The sequence below is a fragment of the Ovis canadensis genome, chromosome 3 (assembly GCF_042477335.2).
Source record: "Ovis canadensis isolate MfBH-ARS-UI-01 breed Bighorn chromosome 3, ARS-UI_OviCan_v2, whole genome shotgun sequence".
NCBI lineage: Eukaryota > Metazoa > Chordata > Mammalia > Artiodactyla > Bovidae > Ovis > Ovis canadensis.
The window spans coordinates 25,596,720-25,615,439 of NC_091247.1; positions in this window are offsets into that span (position 1 = coordinate 25,596,720).

The following is an 18,720-nucleotide window of genomic DNA, read 5'->3' on the forward strand; positions in this document are numbered from 1 at the left end:
GTATCCGACTCTTTGTTGACCCTATGGACTGTACCCCACCAGGCTCCTGTCCATGGGTTTTCCCAGGCAGGAATACTGGAGTGGCTGCCATTTCCTTCTCCAGGGGATCTTCCCAACCTAGGGATCAAATCTGGGTATCCCACATTGCAGAAGATTCTTTACCACCTGAGCCACCAAGGAAGCCCCTAAGACAAACCCATATTTCAAATAATCAAGGAGCAGAATGAGGGAATCAATTGTCTGGCCAATTTATAAGAAAAGCAATTGTGTTTTCAGATGTTAATTTGACCTTATTGAGTCAAATCATCCATTCACTAGGATGAGACACAAATTAGGAAAGACCGTGGGGTGTGTCTAGGAGCTGAAATAACAGACACAGACAAATAATCATGATATCAACCAAGCGTGACTGGATGGAGTGGTATAATTGAAGAAAATTTTGCAGGAACATAGAGAGGGAAGGCATTATTTTGTTTGGGGGGGGCGGGTAATAGGCAAGGGTGAAAAAAGACTTCAAGGTGAAAAAAGACTTTAAGGTGATAATGTTTCCTACCACACCATCCAAATGATCCCTTGCTGTGTAAATAGGTTAATAGAAAAATTACTTATAAAACTATGTGTTGTGGCATAAGTAGTAAGCTCTTCCTTCATCAAGATTTAACAAAGTTGGATAAACTGTACATTCTTTTATAGTTACTGCCTGCTGACTCATGTGGAAACTCCTTTTCAAAATCTCTATTATCTGGCTTTAACTTATCTTTCTGATTCTATGTTTCAACAAGTCACTTTCTACTTTACACTTCAGAAAGCTAGACTATTCTGGAGATCATGTGTCCTGTATATAATTTTACTATTTCTTCTGCCTAAAATGTCCTTTCTACTTTTGTCTGTCAGATTATCAACCTCTCACTCCAGAGTTAACTCAAATGCTATGTCACCCATCTTTCTATTCATCAGTAGTGGGTTAAAGATTTCATAAATTCATTGTCACTCACCTACCAAGAGGTAGGGTCTATTTATCTACTCCCTTAAATCTGGGCTGAGTCAAATCTGACTATTTTGACCAATAGAATATGACAGATACCATATTATATCAGTTCTGGATCTAACCTTTAAGAGAAATGGCAGCTTCTTCATCCTCCTTCATAGTGTGCTCCCTCAGGGTAAGCATGTGAGAAGTCCAACCACCCTGCTATGCTGTGAGGAAGCCTGAGCCATCCACGTGCAGTAGCCCACAGTTAGAGACTGAGATTTTGGGAGTGAGACTCCCAGCCATGCCCGAGTTCCCAACATTCCAGTTGAGGTTGTAGACGTGTGAGTGAAGACAATGTCTTGGGATGACTAGCCTCATTGAATCTTTAGATGGCTGCATTGCCAGGTTGCCATATATGGAATACTATCTTGCTTTTCAACACTGTTATAGAGCACACATTCTCACGTACACACAAGTTCAATAGGACCAGAAGATCTGAGGAGGGAGCTGGATCTTTGGAGGAACCTGAATAAGATCAACATCTTGGCTAAGTCTAGGAGACACCATTCATATTATGCTGGTTTTGCTTTTTATGATACTGTACAAAACAAGACCTTAGAGGAAGAAAACATGTGTTCAGTCGGCCATCCTGAACTTGAAGTATGAATTATCCACTGGTCTTTTAAGTGGATCTTTCTTCCTTCATACTGCTTATAATTGTTTTAAAAGTCTCAGAAAAATATCAGAATTGGTTGTTTTAAAATGTATACTACTCTGAAAAAAAATAAAAAATAAAATAAAATGTATACTACTCTGGCATCTGTGTTCTTTGTAAGATCAGCCAAAAATCTTTTATAATTTACTATTGTGGAAGATCCTCTAGATCTGGCTAAATTAAAAGAGGGCTATTAACAGTTTCCCAGATGGAGGAAAAAAGAGACTGTGGGTTCAAAGACAATTATAATTCTCCAAATGTTCCCATGTATTTGCATTTGCTTGTTGACTACTTTTATCTCACAATAAAACTAACAACTTTCTGCATCCAAATGCAACAGAAAACAATCTTTACTGAGAAAAAAAAAAATTTAAGATGAATTGCTGTGTGCTAAAGTCATATTGAGGGTTTCCCTGGTGGCTCAGATGGTAAAGAATCTGCCTGCAATGCAGAAAACCCAGGTTCAATCCCTGGGTCAGGAAGATCCCCTGAGAAGGGAATGGCAACCCACTCCAATATTCTTGCCTGGAGAATTTCATGGACAAAGGAGCCTGGTGTGCTATATAGTCCATGGGCTCACAAAGAGGCAGACACAACTGAGGGACTAACACAACAACAACAAGGTCTTATTCAAACATTTTGGCAATTTCTAATTGCCAAATTAGAGTTACCTAAGGCTTAAAGCTCAACATTCCGAAAACGAAGATCATGGTATCTGGTCCCATCACTTTATGGGAAATAGATGGGGAAACAGTGGAAACAGTGTCAGACTTTATTTTGGGGGGTTCCAAAATCACTGCAGATGGTAACTGCAGCCATGAAATTAAAAGACACTTGCTCCTTGGAAGAAAAGTTATGACCAACCTAGATAGCACATTGAAAAGCAGAGACATTACTTTGCCAACAAAGGTCCATCTAGTCAAGGCTATGGTTTTTCCTGTGGTCATGTATGGATGTGAGACTTGGACTTCACTTGTGAGACTTCACTTGGACTATGAAGAAAGCTGAGCACCAGAGAATTGATGCTTTTGAACTGTGTGTTGGAGAAGACTCTTGAGAGTCCCTTGGAGTGCAAGGAGATCCAACCAGTCCATTCTGAAGGAGATCAGCCCTGGGATTTCTTTGGAAGGAAAGATGCTGAAGCTGAAACTCCAGTACTTTGGCCACCTCATGCGAAGAGTTGACTCTTTGGAAAAGACTTCTGATGCTGGGAGGTATTGGGGGCAGGAGGAAAAGGGGATGACAGAGGATGAGATGGCTGGATGGCATCACGGACTCGATGGACGTGAGTCTGAGTGAACTCCGGGAGTTGGTGATGGACAGGGAGGTCTGGTGTGCTGCGATTCATGGGGTCCCAAAGAGTTGGACACGACTGAGCAACTGAACTGAACTGAACTGAAGGCCTATTGGGACTAGAAAACATTTTCTGAGAGCAGAATATATTCTAGATAAAGACAGAACTCAGTGTTTTGACTTTAAGTATTTTTCAAATCAAAATGCACAATATCTATTTATAAATGGGTGCATATACATCTACAAAATCAAAACCAAACTTCTTTTCCAGAGATTTTTCTACTATTTCAACAGTCCAATACAGCAAACTAGTATCTCCAGTATATCTTATGATTGAAACAAATATCAACATCACCTGGAGCCTCAGAGGAAAGTATTCATTTAAGTAACATAGTGTTAGTCTGTCAGTCGTGTCTGACTCTGTGACCCCATGGACTGTAGGCCACCAGGCTCCTCTGTCCGTGGAATTCTCCAGGCGAGAATAGCGTAGTGGGTAGCCATTTCCTTTTCCAGAGGATCTTCCTGACCCAGGGGTCAAACTCAGGTCTTCTGCCATGGAGGCAGAGTCTTTACTGTCTGAGCCACCGGTGAAGCCCATAATAAGATAAGCAGATAATGATTGGATAAATGTGAGCACATGTGTGTTCATGGAGCCAATGACAAAATTTCGTCTTCATAGCATCCACTGCTTATAGGATATATAAGCTTTTCCTAATTCCAAATTCTGTCTCTTCTGCCTCTCTTGTCTCTCAAATGTATAAATAAAATTTTAAACCTAGGAAACTATTTTCCTCACTTGCTCCTTCATTGGTCTATTCATGCAGTAAATATTCATTAAGCCCTCACTATGTTTTGGACACAGTTTTAGGCACTGGGGATACATCAATGAAATGACATCAAAGATTCCTTCTCTAGTGGAGTTTATATTTTTCTGAGGTCAGGAAGAGACAGGCATTAAAGCATAAATTTAATAAATATGTAAATTATATTTCAGAAGCCAAAGATTATGGAACTTCTTCAGAATAAGTGCTGCCAGGAGTACGTGGGAATAAGGCGGGGTGCAATTGATCTAGCTCAAGCCCTTCACTTCCAGTAAAGTTCTTCACAGCTTCTCCAACTTACACTGGCTGTTCCATCCTATGAACCTTTGCATAGCACTACTTGACAATCTGCATCACCCAAGTGATTTTTCTTAAATACTATCTTATATTGACATGAGAAGTAATCTAGAGACGACAAGATTGGGAGAGGAGTCTGGAAGTGTAGTTCTAGCTCTTTTACTTGGTACATCATATAACCTGTCTGCGTGGTTTCCTCATTTTTAAAATGAAGGATTTAAACTAGATGTTATCTGAATATCTTTTGAAATTAAAACATTGTAATTTTTATGTGAAGTGTTCTTCCCTCACACACAATTTCACCATAAAAATAAAAAAAAATGTGTTTCACCAAAAAAAATGTGTGTTCTTTCTAGAACCATCATACATGTAATGTGTAATAAGCTGTTGATTTTCTGGCAAAAGCATCATCAAAACAAAATTTAGTGATGAATAACCTTTTCAGGCATATCCCAAACTCTACTGGCTGCAAATATTTCATGCAATGAATTTCTCTCTCTTTCTCTCTCTAGCCTCTTAGTAAGGTGTGGATTTTAAAGAAATTTAAGTTCAAATTCTATCACTTATATTCTATGGATCCAAATGTTTTATTTAAAAAGCCTGTACAGAACCAATACAATATTGTAAAGTAAAATAATAATAATAATAATAAATAAAATAAATAAATAAAAATAAAAGGCAAAAAAAAAGAATAAATTAAAAAATAAAATAAAAAGCCTGTAATTCTCTCTAGGAAAATCTGTCCCTTCAAAGCTTCCACATCATTTAAGGTTTATATTGCCACATAATCATTCCCAATAACTAGTCAATCTGTAAATTTGGAAAAGAAATTAATGCACTAGACTGCCCAGATCAGTGCTTAGTAGACTTTGATGTGCATAGGAATCACCTGGGCATCTTGTAAAAATGCAGATTCTGATTCAGTAGGACTGTGGGTGAAACTTGCATTTCCAACAAGTTTCTAGGTGGTGCCAATCCTGCTTGTCTACATACCACACTTCTAATATTGAGGGGCTAAAGAAAAATGATAGCAATATTAAACACTTTCAAGATGAAAGCATGATTCATTCATTTTTACCACCACTGGATTGCTGAAACTACTTCTCTCCCCATTAAAAAATTTTGCCATTTTCTTACAGTCTATCCCATTTGTGGATAGTTCTCCTGAAAGATCTTGTCCCCACAAAGATAAAGCTTCAAGCAGGCAGCCTAACAGATGCATTATGGTGCTCCCAGTCAGAGCAGGAGGAACACCAGGCTGCAGAGCAAGCTCACACGGCCCTGACCAGCGCGTGTCCACACCAAGCCCTCCCTCCTTCTCAAGCTCAAGCTCAAATCCTCCTTGAGCGGAGGACACTATGGACCCAGAAAAGGACACTGAGACGGGGCTTCTGTGGCCAGGACAACAGGGTCCCTGGAGTACGCAGTTAAGATCTCACTGGAGAGTGGCAGCAGAAAGCAAGACTCAGCATGAAGCAAGGCTACAAACCTCAGTGTATATTCAATTGTTCCATCAGACTTCTTCAGTTCAGTTCAGTTCATTTCAGTCGCTCAGTCGTGTCCAACTCTTTGCGACCCCATGAATCATAGCACGCCAGGCCTCCCTGTCCATCACCATCTCCCGGAGTTCACTCAGACTCATGTCCATCGAGTCTGTGATGCCATCCAGCCATCTCATCCTCGGTCATCCCCTTCTCCTCCTGCCCCCAATCTCTCCCAGCATCAGAAGTCTTTTCCAATGAGTTAACTCTTCGCATGAGGTGGCCAAAGTACTGGAGCTTCAGCTTTAGCATCAGTCCTTCCAAAGAAATCCCACGGTTGATCTCCTTCAGAATGGACTGGTTGGATCTCCTTGCAGTCCAAGGGACTCTCAAGAGTCTTCTCCAACACCACAGTTCAAAAGCATCAATTCTTCAGTGCTCAGCCTTCTTCACAGTCCAACTCTCACATCCATACATGACTACAGGAAAAACCATAACCTTGACTAGACGGACCTTAGTCGGCAAAGTAACGTCTCTGCTTTTGAATATGCTATCTAGGTTGGTCATAACTTTTCTTCCAAGGAGGAAGCGTCTTTTAATTTCATGGCTGCAGTCACCATCTGCAGTGATTTTGGAGCCCAAACAAATAAAGTCTAACACTGTTTCCACTGTTTCCCCATCTATTTCCCATGAAGTGATGGGACCAGATGCCATGATCTTCGTTTTCTGAATGTTGAGCTTTAAGCCAACATTTTTGCTCTCCTCTTTCACTTTCATCAAGAGGCTTTTTAGCTTCTCTTCACTTTCTGCCATAAGGGTGGTGTCATCTGTATATCTGAGGTTATTGATATTTCTCCCAGCAATCTTGATTCCAGCTTGTGTTTCTTCCAGCCCAGCGTTTCTCATGATGTACTCTGCATATAAGTTAAATAAGAAGGGTGACAATTAACAGCCTTGAGATACTCCTTTTCCTATTTGGAACCAGTCTGTTGTTCCATGATAAATTCAAAGATAGACTTGTTAAGAATTTGAAGATAGCAACCACAGAGGCAACTCCAAGCACAGGGCAACTCCAAGCACTGACCACACCCACAGACCCTGTACTTGTCTAGATACATAAGAATACAACTATTTAATACCATCCACATACAGTCGTTAAAAACTGGTGGGGGATCAGTTCTTCTTGGAGAATTGGCTGATTCCAAGTCTGGGCCAGGGAAAGTACAAATAGAACATGAGTCATCCAGTGTCAAAAAGCAAAGTACCCAGAGACAAAAAGAAATGTAGCAAGTAGATAGACGTAAGAGCCAGTGTAAATATGCTTCCATTGGTCACACTTAGGATAACTTGGGTATCAAAATTTGTAACTATAATTGATTGCAATGCATTGGATAAATAAAAATCCATGAGAATAGCGTGATACTCAAAAAGAAAATAAGAGAAAACAGGAAAATTATATTTGTATATAAATATTATTATATATTTTTATAAAATTATATAATTTATTATATAATATAATAATTAAATATATAACAAATTTTAAAGATATACATCTTATATATTTTCTGATATGTAATTTTAAAGTCAAATTGAATTGACCTCTAATTACCAAAAAGTTTTAGATTCTTTTGTAAAACAGCCCAAGTTTTTATTTACTTCCTATTTGAAACACATTGCACTTTAAGAAAGTAGCTTGCTAAATGTATGCGCTTTAATTATGCTCTGTTTAAAGCATAATTAGATAGTATGAGTTTTAATTAGGTACTGAGATTTTGTTTTCATTCTTTTGTATGCCATTGGATATGTGAGGGTGTTTATGATGTTAAAGACCTGACTCTTAATTAGTTTCCACCCATTCTGATCTTTCTCTGAAATAATAAGGCCACATCATCTATTGTATACAGATAAATATGCACGATTTTCTCAGAGAGAAAGATTTTCTAAGAAATTGAATTTGTGAACATAATAAAATATCATTCATTTTTCTAGCTATTTTACCTGTGGATAAATGCTTGGGTTAAAGTTTCATAGATCTTCACCATTATTATGAATGTTTAAGAATTTTATTTTTTTAATAATAACCAGGAGAATTTGTTTAGAGCATGTTGTCCCACTTGTTTCTCAGAGTGTTCTTACAAGGTAGGAATTATTTTCTCCTCTTTAGGCAGTGCTTGGACTGAAATTAAAATATACATAAGATTTATTTGATTCAAAAAATAATATTCTTTCTGAAAAATCAACTAGCATCATTAGAAATTAAAATTTAGAAAGTAAAATGAAAATACACCATATCTACAAGTTTCTACACATTTGGGCACAATAACATGAAATAAACAGTTTTGTTGCTGATAAGAAATCCTAATGAGACTAACTAAACCATGAAAACAGATGTTTTTCAACCTGTCTTAAATATTGAAGGGATTAGTGAAATTATAGGAACATTCACTCTCTCAAGCTATAAGAGAAACATCAAGCAGTGATCTTTTCATTTGCTTTTTCAGAGGCGAAAATAGTCATGAACTAAAAAGAAACATATTTCTATATGCTTAATCAAAAGAGGAATACTGAAAATATGTCAATAAGTAGAGGCAAATTAATGAGGTATGTTTGTCCTTTTTCACCCTTACTTCTGGCTGGAAATGTGCTTCTCCCCTCTGGAACTTGGTTAGCCAGAGTGGGCCGTGAAACAGGAACTGTATGCTGAGGAAAGAGGAGGAACAAGAGAGAGGCTCAGGTCCATGATAACTTGAGACTATCTTGCCAGTTCTCCCGTACTGCTAGATTTCTTTTGCAAGTGAGAAAACTTCTATTTATTTAATCGACTGTTACTTTAGGGTTTCTATTATTTGAAACTGAATATGATTCTACATATAATTGTTACTATTCCTAGACAACGTCTTTTCTCTACCCCAACCTGTCTTCTCCTCCTCCTATCATGTTCAAGAACTGCTTGAGTTTAGGAGTCATGTTTCATTCATGTTTCACATTTGAATAAACATATGTTAGAGGGTTAGATATTCTTTCAGTTATTCAACAAATACATTACTATATGTCAGGTACTTTGTTTGGTAGGAGCAGTTCAAAAATAGTGCCTGTCCTGACAGAGCTCAAAATCTAATGGGGGAAGACAGACTCTTGAATAGTAATGTTAACAATTAATCTTACCATTTGCTTTACATTATATTTACCTGGGAGATTTTAAAAATCACTGAGAACCATATCTCTTCTCCACTCCCTACCTATTAAACCAGCATCTTGGAATTTGGGTCTGGCCATGCATGGTTTAGGAACGTCCCAGTGATTTAAAAAGCAGAGCCATTACTTTGCTGACAAAGGTCCGTCTAGTCAAAGCTATAGTTTTTCCAGTAGTCATATACAGATGTGAGAGTTGGGTCATAAAGAAGGCTGAGTGCTGGAGAACTGATGCTTTCGAATTGTGGTGTCGGAGAAGACTCTTGAGAGTCACTTGGATTGCAAGGAGATCAAACCAGTCAATCCTATAGGAAATCAACCCTGAATATTCATTGGAAGGACTGATGCTTAAGCTGAAGCTCCAATATTTTGGCCACCTGATGTGAAGAACTGACTCTGTGGAAAAAACCCTGATGCTGGGAAAGATTGAAGGCAGGAGGAAAAGGGGATGACAGAGGATGAGATGGTTGGATGGCATCATTGACTCAATGGACATGAGTTTGAGCAAGCTCCGGGAAACGGTGAAGGACAGGGAAACGTGGCATGCTTCAGTCTATGGGGTCTCAAAGAGTTGGACACGTCTGAGCAACTGAACAGCAACAGGTGATATAAATGTGCATTGAAGATGGAGAGCCATGGAATTAAACCAACAGGAAGACATATCAATGACACTCCCACCTGTATCCTGATAACCACAGTTTAGTCATATGAGCATCCCTATCTACAAAAGACAGTACTGCTTTAAGTCACACAGTTATGTACTTCCAGCTAAAAACTGGAAGTTCGGCTTATTATTAAAGAAAATGCATATTCATAGGAATGAATTACTATCTGTCATAATAATGAACTCTGATAGAACAAACTGAGGAACTGTGTTATAATAAAGGTCCATAATACTTTGGCAGCACAGGAAAAGGAGCTAAAATTCCAACTGCAAACATCAGAAAAGGCTTCATCTGAAAGGTGTCATCCGAGCCATGAAATTTAAATAGAACAACAAACAAGTGAAAACACCTTCTGGGCAGAGGGAATATTATGACCGAAAACATAGATATGGGAAGGTACAGAGTATATACCAGAAAAAGTACATTTAGTAAAGAATACAAGAGACATACAGAAACCATGTTTGAATCACTACCCATACTACTTAATAGTTGGGTTGTGGCCAGTTATTAGATTTAGATGAGAAGACAAAAAGCAGTTTGTAAATAATAAAGTTGGAAAATTATATGTGATAAGACTAAAGTAAAAGTCTCAATCAGCGGTGGAGGGACATAATTGTCACATTAAGACCTTTGGGTTTATTCTGCTATTAGTAGTAACAGTAAAGAGGAACTTCCCATGTGACTCAGTGGTAAAGGATCCGCCTGCAATGCCAGAGATGCAGGTTTGATCCCTGGGTGACTCATATGCCCTGGAGAAGAGAATGGCAACCCACTCTAGTATTCTTGCCTGGAAAATCCCGTGGACAGAGGATCCTGGCCAGCTACTGTCCATGGAGTCACAAAAGTCAGATGTGACTTAGCAAATGAACAACAACACAGTAAGAAAACTGAGTATTAGTAAAAATTATACTGTTCCTTCTTTAAGGACCTGAAGTAGGAAATGGCAACCCACTCCAGCATTCTTGCCTGGAAAATTCCATGGACAGAAGAGCCTGGTGGGCTACAGTCCATGGGATTGTGAGAGTCAGACAGAGTGATTTTCATTTTCAGTTCTTTAAGGAAAGTCCATTTGGTAATTTTAAGTATAAACTTTGGTGATTTTAATAACAAAAAAAGTTACAAAGTGGAAATCTACATACTACCTTAGAATTCTTTCACACCATTTTATTCCCCCTTTCAGCTTTCAAACCATCCAGCAGACACATGCAGAAAAAAATCTGTTTGAAAATTATAAGTGAAAGATGTTTATAAACTCCAGATGGAATTTGGTCTCTACTCAGATCAAATATAAAAAGACACCCAGGCACCAGGGTAGATACCTAGCAAGTAAATTCTATCTGACTTTGTGAATAGAAATTTTCTGCATTTTACTAACTAAACATTAGCATAGAAGCTAAGTAAATATGCTAAGTAATTATGGGGAGGGGGCAGAGAAAGTGGAAGAATGGTGAAAGGTTACGATTACTTATTGAGAACTTGCAACATAAGAGGCACACAGTTCCAGATATTTTACATCCAACATCTGGCTATATCCTACAGCCTTATGCCCCAAGTATAACTGAAGTTCAGTAAGGTTAAGTGTCTTATCCAAATCATTGGATGACCAAGATCCAAAATCCAAAACCTGTTTAACTCAAAAATATTTTCATTTTCCATATAGGTGACGTGCACTTTCCTGCCCAGCCAATCACTTACTAATTTCAATTTCACTTTTTCTATTTACCTAGGTGTTTCTAATTTCAATCCATTTCCAAGTCATCTCATTTTGTGACTTCTGATGTAATATATAAACATTTCAAAGTTTAAGAAAAAGTTTACCAAAGGAGTTAACCTGTACCATTTTGAAGGCTCCCCACCCCAGTCTTTATTGTCCTTTGCATAAACAGGCGCTGATAGATTTTAAGTTTTGCCCTTTCTCTTTTCTGCAGGTGCTTGTTTATGCATCAGTGGTGAGCTGAAATGTTTGACAGCATTCTTTTCTAAAGGGGAAAATCCAGATCAGTCTAGGCACTAAATCAATTGTATACCATCTAACTGAGTGTGTATTTATTCAAAAAGTATTTACAAGATTTGACTGCTGTAAGCTGGGGACATATAGTACATCCCACAAGTTGTGACTTATGTTCCCCACGGGATTCCCTGCTGGCTCCGATGGTAAAGAATCCACCAGCAATGCAGGAGACCTGGATTTGACCCCTGGGTCGGGAAGATCCCCTGGAAAAGGGCATGGCAAGCCACTCCAGTGTTCTTGCCTGGAGGATCCCCGGACAGAGGAGCCTGATGGGCTACAGTCCATGTGGTCTCAAAGAGTCAGACACGACTGAGCAACTAAGCACACGTGTTCCCCATCCTCTGAATCTATCTTCCCAGCTTGTGCCTTTCGCTGCACCATCCACTCCATGAATGGCAATTGCAAGAAATCATATTTGGACTACCACCATTTTCTAAATCGGAGAAGGCAATGGCACCCCACTCCAGTACTCTTGCCTGGCAAATCCCATGGACAGAGGAGCCTGGTAGTCTGTAGTCCATGGGGTCGCTAGGAGTCTGACACAACTGAGCGACTTCCCTTTCACTTTTCACTTTCATGCATTGGAGAAGGAAATGGCAACCCACTATGGTTTCCCCAATCTGCGGTTTTATTTACTCCTTTCTCCCTACCCAGAAACCTACTCATGTCTCACCTTATAGGAAACCTATTCATTGTACAAAGCAAATGACAGCTCAAAGATCACCCCTTCTGGAGACCTTTCCACCCACCAGAGAGGGAAGTTCTTTCTTCTTCATGCCAACCGCTATAGCATTGTATTTGTTCTTCCAATCACTTTTGATTGTCTTTTTATTATATAACGATACACACAGGTACTATATATATATATATATATATAAACCAAATATATGGCTTAAAAAACTATTTTAACGTCAATACCGCCCTTCCACATACTCATCCTAATCTGAAATGCCCCAGCCCTAAATTAATATTACTCTGATCAAGTCACTTTTCACACTCTAGTTTATATTACTGATATGGGTACATATATGTGTGTGACTCTCCAGTTAGAATATAAGAATTTTTAATCTTATCTATAGTCTCTGCAGTTTTGTAGATCTATGATAATTTCTGACCTTTCTTTTGATATGCTTGTCATTTCTATCAGTCAATCAGCACTTACCATTTTCCATTTTGTATTACTACTATATTTCCATATTTACCTGTTTAATCTTCCCGGATGAGGAAAAGAGGGAAGAATTTGAATTTTATCTGCTGCTGAGCATAGAAAAGTACTAAGTACCAAGGGGTGTTGTTTGGTCACTTAGTCATGACCAACTCTCTGTGACCCCATTGACTGTAGCCCTATTGACAGGCTTCTCTGCCCGTGGGATTTCTCAGGCAAGCTTACTGGAGTGGGTTGTCATTTCCTTCTCCAGGGAATCTTCCCAACACAGGGATTGAATCCAACACTGCTGCTTTGGCAGGTGGATTCTTTACCAGTGAACCACCAGGGAAGCCCATGAAGAAGTATTCACAACAGATTTGGCTTACTCTCCTGACCATTAATGGAAAACCAGAAATAAGAAACTAGTACCTCTGGTTCCTCGTAAAATAAACTCTTTGTGAAAATAAATATATGAATCCTGCATTTTCCATCAGTTCACACACTTGCTCAGTTTAGCACATTTTAACCAACACTTACTAAATTTATAATTTTAAGTATTAAAGAAGTCAGATCACATGTCCAGGATGATTTTCCTCAGCCTTTTTGTGCTGTCATCAAAGCTACAAGGAGCCTGTATTCAATATCCAGCTTAATGATATCAATCTATCTGACCAAGCTAATCTCCTCACTAATGCCCGCCCCTGCCCCATGACCCAAATTTACAAACCAAAATAATTGGATTATCTAACCTGTGACAATCCCAAATACTTCTATCAAACTTTCTTTCTCACAGTTTCACAAAAAACACTTTTTGCAGAAGACATTTTCCAAGCACACTCAAAGCAAGGTAGTTATTAGGGAGCAGGTATTAATATGCTTTTTTATCCGGAATTGAAAGTATTTCAAAAGATGATCAGAGACTCTGAATACCTGAAAAATAAATGTGCAGGTGTTTACCCTGACCATCAGATATACAATCTAGATAATCCTGCCTTGGATTTTCTCATGCAAAGTTTTCAATTTGTAGATCTTATGAAATTAAATACCAGCCTGGCCTTTGAGTATTTATGTCTAGTCTCGTTGAGACGGCTTTAGCACATAATCTTCAAAGACTGCACACTTAGCTAAGATGATTGAGGGAAAAGAACGAAATTCTCAAACCATGAAGAATATTTATCTTGAAGCTAAAATCTTTATGGAATAATGAGTAACAAAACAAAATCTCAAGGATAGATGCTGTTATCCATCACATGAACAAATTTAAATTCTCCATTTCAGAACTACACCACTGCCAAGGCAAGCAATTACACGTGCATTTCCACATGCTGAGAATCACTTCCTCCTACAGGAAAAAGTCAGATGACTAGTCAGATGAGGACTGCTGAAGGAAAAAAGAAAAAAAAAAATACGTCTATGGAATTATTTACAACAGACTAAGACAAGTTCCTTTCCCTACTCCCTAGTTCCAGCAGCAAACTCTTTCAATTATTTCATCTCTTTTCAGTTATATTTTCATCCACATTTCTGAATAAAATGTTTATACTGCTATTTCTTGATCTCCCAGTTTAGAAATTAATTATTTACTTTCAGGTATGATAGATCAGTAGTTCACATACTTAAAAATGCTGTCCCTATACCAGCTTCTTTCCCTTCTTCCCACCTTACAATAAAATTGTATCTTAATTTTGGCTAATTTAGTAGTCAGCCCTTAAATTACTATTACTTCGTACTTATTGGACTTCCCCGGTGGCTCAGATGGTTAAGAATCTACCTGCTATGTGGAGATCCAGGTTCAATCCTTGCGTCAGGAAGATCCCCTGGAGGAGGGAATGGCAACCTGCTCCAGTACTGCTTTGAGAATTCCATGGACAGAGGAGCCTGGTGGGCTACAGTCCATGGGGTCACAAAGAGTCAGACATGACTGAGCGACTGACACTTTCGTTCTTTCTTGGTACTTATTAGTTATGAAACTATCAGGGTATCAAGATTTTATCCCTTTATTTGTGTATGGGTCCTTTTCCATGTAGATTTAATAACTGTCAATTACTCTCTTGATTACTTTTCTGATTACTTTCCTTTGTTATATCTAATGCTGCTAACTTGCTTCGGCTATGTCCAACTCTTTTGCAACTTCATGGGCTGTAACCTGCCAGGCACCTCTGTCCATGGGATTCTCCAGGCAAGAATACTGGCATGGGTCGCCATGCCCTCTTCCAGGGAATCTTCCCCATTCAAGGATCGAACCCTTGTCTCTCAGTCTCCTGCACTGACAGGTGGGTTCTTTACCACTAGTGCCACCTGGGAAGCCCCTTTATATCTAAATGTCTCACTAAATATACCATATACCTACTGTACAATTTTCAAATGTTCAAGGATTTCACAACATACCAATTCCTTTTTTCCCAACAATTTCTCTCCAGAACCCACCTGCTCTGCTCTGGATTAGTTGCTCTCTAGGCCTGGAACACAACTGTTCTTTAGGTCTCCCTTTTTGCTTCAGTCTGATCACTTCTTGAAAATTGCATTATAGATCCATGATTTTCTCTATCCCACAATCCTTCTTTTAGTATCTATACCTCAATAGCTTCCTAATAAAAATGCATGCAAGGTAAATTTTCTAAATATGTGATATTAAAATTTTTATGGTAAACATATTTGATTAAAAGTATGGCTTGTTAGAAGATTCTAAGTAGTAAATTAGTTTCCATCAGATTATTGAAGGCATTGTTCTCTTTTGCAATTTGTAAAATTATACTTCTAGTAGAACGCTTTCAGTAGCAATAGCATACTTCCAAATTACATGGTGGTTAGTTTTGTTATTCTTTAAGTGTCTCCTAAACACCTACTCTGCATGATGTGCAGAATCTCATCTACTTAGCATGGCAGGATAGTGTTACAGTTAGGCACAAAGACCTGGAGCCAGGGTGCCTGGGTTCAAATCCCAGCTTTGCCCATTGCCTGGAGAATCCCAGGGATGGGGGAGCCTGGTAGGCTGCCATCTATGGGGTTGCACAGAGTCGGACACGACTGAAGTGATTTAGCAGCAGCAGCATATTAAAAAAAAAAAGTGAAAGCCACTCAGTCATATCTGACTCTTTGCAACCCCATGGACTACACAATCCATATATTTCTCCAGGTCAGAATACTGGAGTGGGTAGCCTTTCCTTTCTGCAGGGGATCTTCCCAACCCAGGTAACAAACCCAGGTCTCCCGCATTGCAGGAGGATTCTTTACCAGCTGAGCCACAAGGGAAGCCCTTGGGCAAATTTCTTTATACGTCACGTCTTTGCTTCAGTTCCCACATCTGCAATATTCAGAAAATTAAATAAGTTAGTATCTGATGTTCCAGCACATAATACACAATTAGCAAATGTTTGCTTTTATCATCAAGGCTCTAGTTTGCTTGTTCTCTCAAGTAAAAGTCAGACTTTGCTCAGGTATGCCTTCATAAGCCTCTGCTATTTATAGAGTGGGTTTGTTTCCCTTAAAGTCCAATTTGTTATTCTTTTCATTATGATACTAGACTTGCCTGAGACAAACTAATGCAAAATATTTTGGGTGAGTCCAAGAGAATTACCTGTTAGTAGCCCTAGAGTCCTAGGATATTAGGAATTGCTAAATGGGATTTCACACTGTAAAAATGTTTAATCATCCTACCTATTCAAGCATATAATCTGCATAGAAAATGCATTCAAGAAGCAATTTGTTAAAATCTTTGTAGTGTTTTGATTTTTCTTGAGTCATATATCAACAAGCACTTGAGAAAAAAAAGTAAATTGGTTTCCTGAGATTCTATTTCGCCTCATAACATTGTGTTGGCCAAAAAGTTCATTTGGATTTTTCTGTGGCATCTTATGGAAACACCCAAATGAACATTTGACCAACCCAATACTTTCCCCTAGTGCAGTTTATATTTTGAAAGGATTTTCATAGTTAAATACTACTGTCAACAAAAGAAATCAAGAATTTCAAAAAGGAAAAAAAAAATCAAAAGAGAATAGATAAAATGGACAAGAATAAAACACCTAAAGAGTTAACGTGAATTTAGTTAGTAAATGAAGAGAGCTTAAATTAAAAAAAAAAAAACTTTAAAAGAAAAAGTGACTGTGAAGCAAAATTAAGATGAAAACATCAATGAAATTTACTAATCAGTTTACAGTGAATAGCATCTAAAGACAATCTGCGTAAAATTCCTGGGTGGCTCTGAAGGTGCTGGTTCTTTTTGTTTGCAATTTCCTTAGCTATTTAAGCAGTCAACATTTGTTAAATGGTGTGAAGTTCTTGTTCCAGATAGAGTTAGCTCTATAATGTACTCCAGGTCAACTCTTATGTCCCCAGATGGCCTTTATCCTTTCTAAAAAACAAAAGAAGATGTGACGCCCTTGGGCAAATGCTTGATGGATATGAAATAGAAAGTTTGAGGCAAAACAAATCAGATCACATTATGAAATGACATGAAGAAAAAGTAAATAGTTCTATGCAAGAACACAAAAATCACATTCAGAAAATGTGCTGACTCTGGCCCTACTGGGTCTCTTGTCTGCAAATCTTTTAAAGGATACTGGAATCAGAGGCCATCTGCATTGCTTTTAGCATATTTCACACAACTTTACTGAGGTGTATTTTACAAATCACAGAATTCATCCTTTTGGAGTTTATAATTCAGTGATTCTTAATAACTTTGCTGAGTGGTACAACCATGATCTTAAGTCAGTTTTAGAGCACTTCATCCCTCACACAAGATCCTTCATGCCCATTTAAACTCTTATCCTACCCAGAGGTTCAAGTAACCAATAATCTACCTTCTGTCTATAAATTTGCCTTTTCTGGATGTGCTATATAAATAGAATCATACAATATGTAGTATCTTATGTCTGGATGCTTTTACTTTAAATGGTTTTTGAAGTTCATTCACGAAGTATATGTCAGCAGTTCATTCCTTCTTATTGCTGAATAGTATTCCATGATATGGATCTACCACATTTTGTCTATACATTGACTTGATGAACATTAAGATTATTCCTAGTTTTTGGCTATAAAAACAATGTTGCTACAAATATTCACTCACAAGTCTTTGTATGCACATATGTTTTTGCTTCTCTTAGGTAAATACCTCGAGCGGGATTGCTGGATCATATGGTAGTTCTATCTTTAACTTTTCTAGAAGCTGCCAAATTATTCTCCAAGTGACTGAATCATTTCATATTCCCACAGCAATATATAAGGAGTCACATTTTCCACATCTTCACTAACATTTGTTATTGCTTGTCTTATTTATTATAGCCATTCTAGTGGGTGTAAAATGGTATCTCTTTGCAGCTTGGATTTACATTCATTTCTCTAATAACTAATGATGTTGAACAGCTCTTAGCATTTTGAAGTTGCAAGCTCTTTATTTTATAAATTAGTGGACTCACAACTAGAGAAATGATTTATCTAGACGACTAAGAAATTTAGTGGCAAAATAGAATTCACTTCTCTTGGCTCTTTATTAAATGCTGATTTTTCTCTATGAAGCAATAACTATAACCACTTTTAAAAGAAAGATTAGACTCTCTCCAGTAGATTATAGCTTCCTTTAATCAGGAATCAAGCTCTGGATCTGTCACTAGGCTCAGGTCAATTTTCATGTAAACTTTCCTTTCCTTTCCTCTTGCAATGTAAAGAATCTAGCATATGTTTCATGTCCCATAAATAGCTGGGTAAGTAAATGAATGAATGAATGACAATAAATGTTAAAAGCTTAATAACTATCTGAGGAAAAGCCAACAGTGATGGAAAGAATGGATAAAATATGCATGTGAAAGTATACAATCAACAAGTGAAGTAAATAATTGTTTCTTACTCTCAAATTGAATGAGTGCTCACCACTCCCACTTACACTTTCTAAGTGAAATCTTTCTTCATCTCTTAGTTATAGCAATAACATCAAAACTGTCTTTCCAGCACGAGTTTAGTCAACTCCTGATCACTGGTAATATAAATATCCGAAGTCATTCCCCTACTTTAAAAGTGCCATTGTCTAGCCAGTATTCTTAAGCTAGATTTCAGGTTACTCAGGATGACACACAAGCTCTTGTCACATGCTAAGTGGGCCATTGTGTGCTGTCACTCAGTTGTGTCGG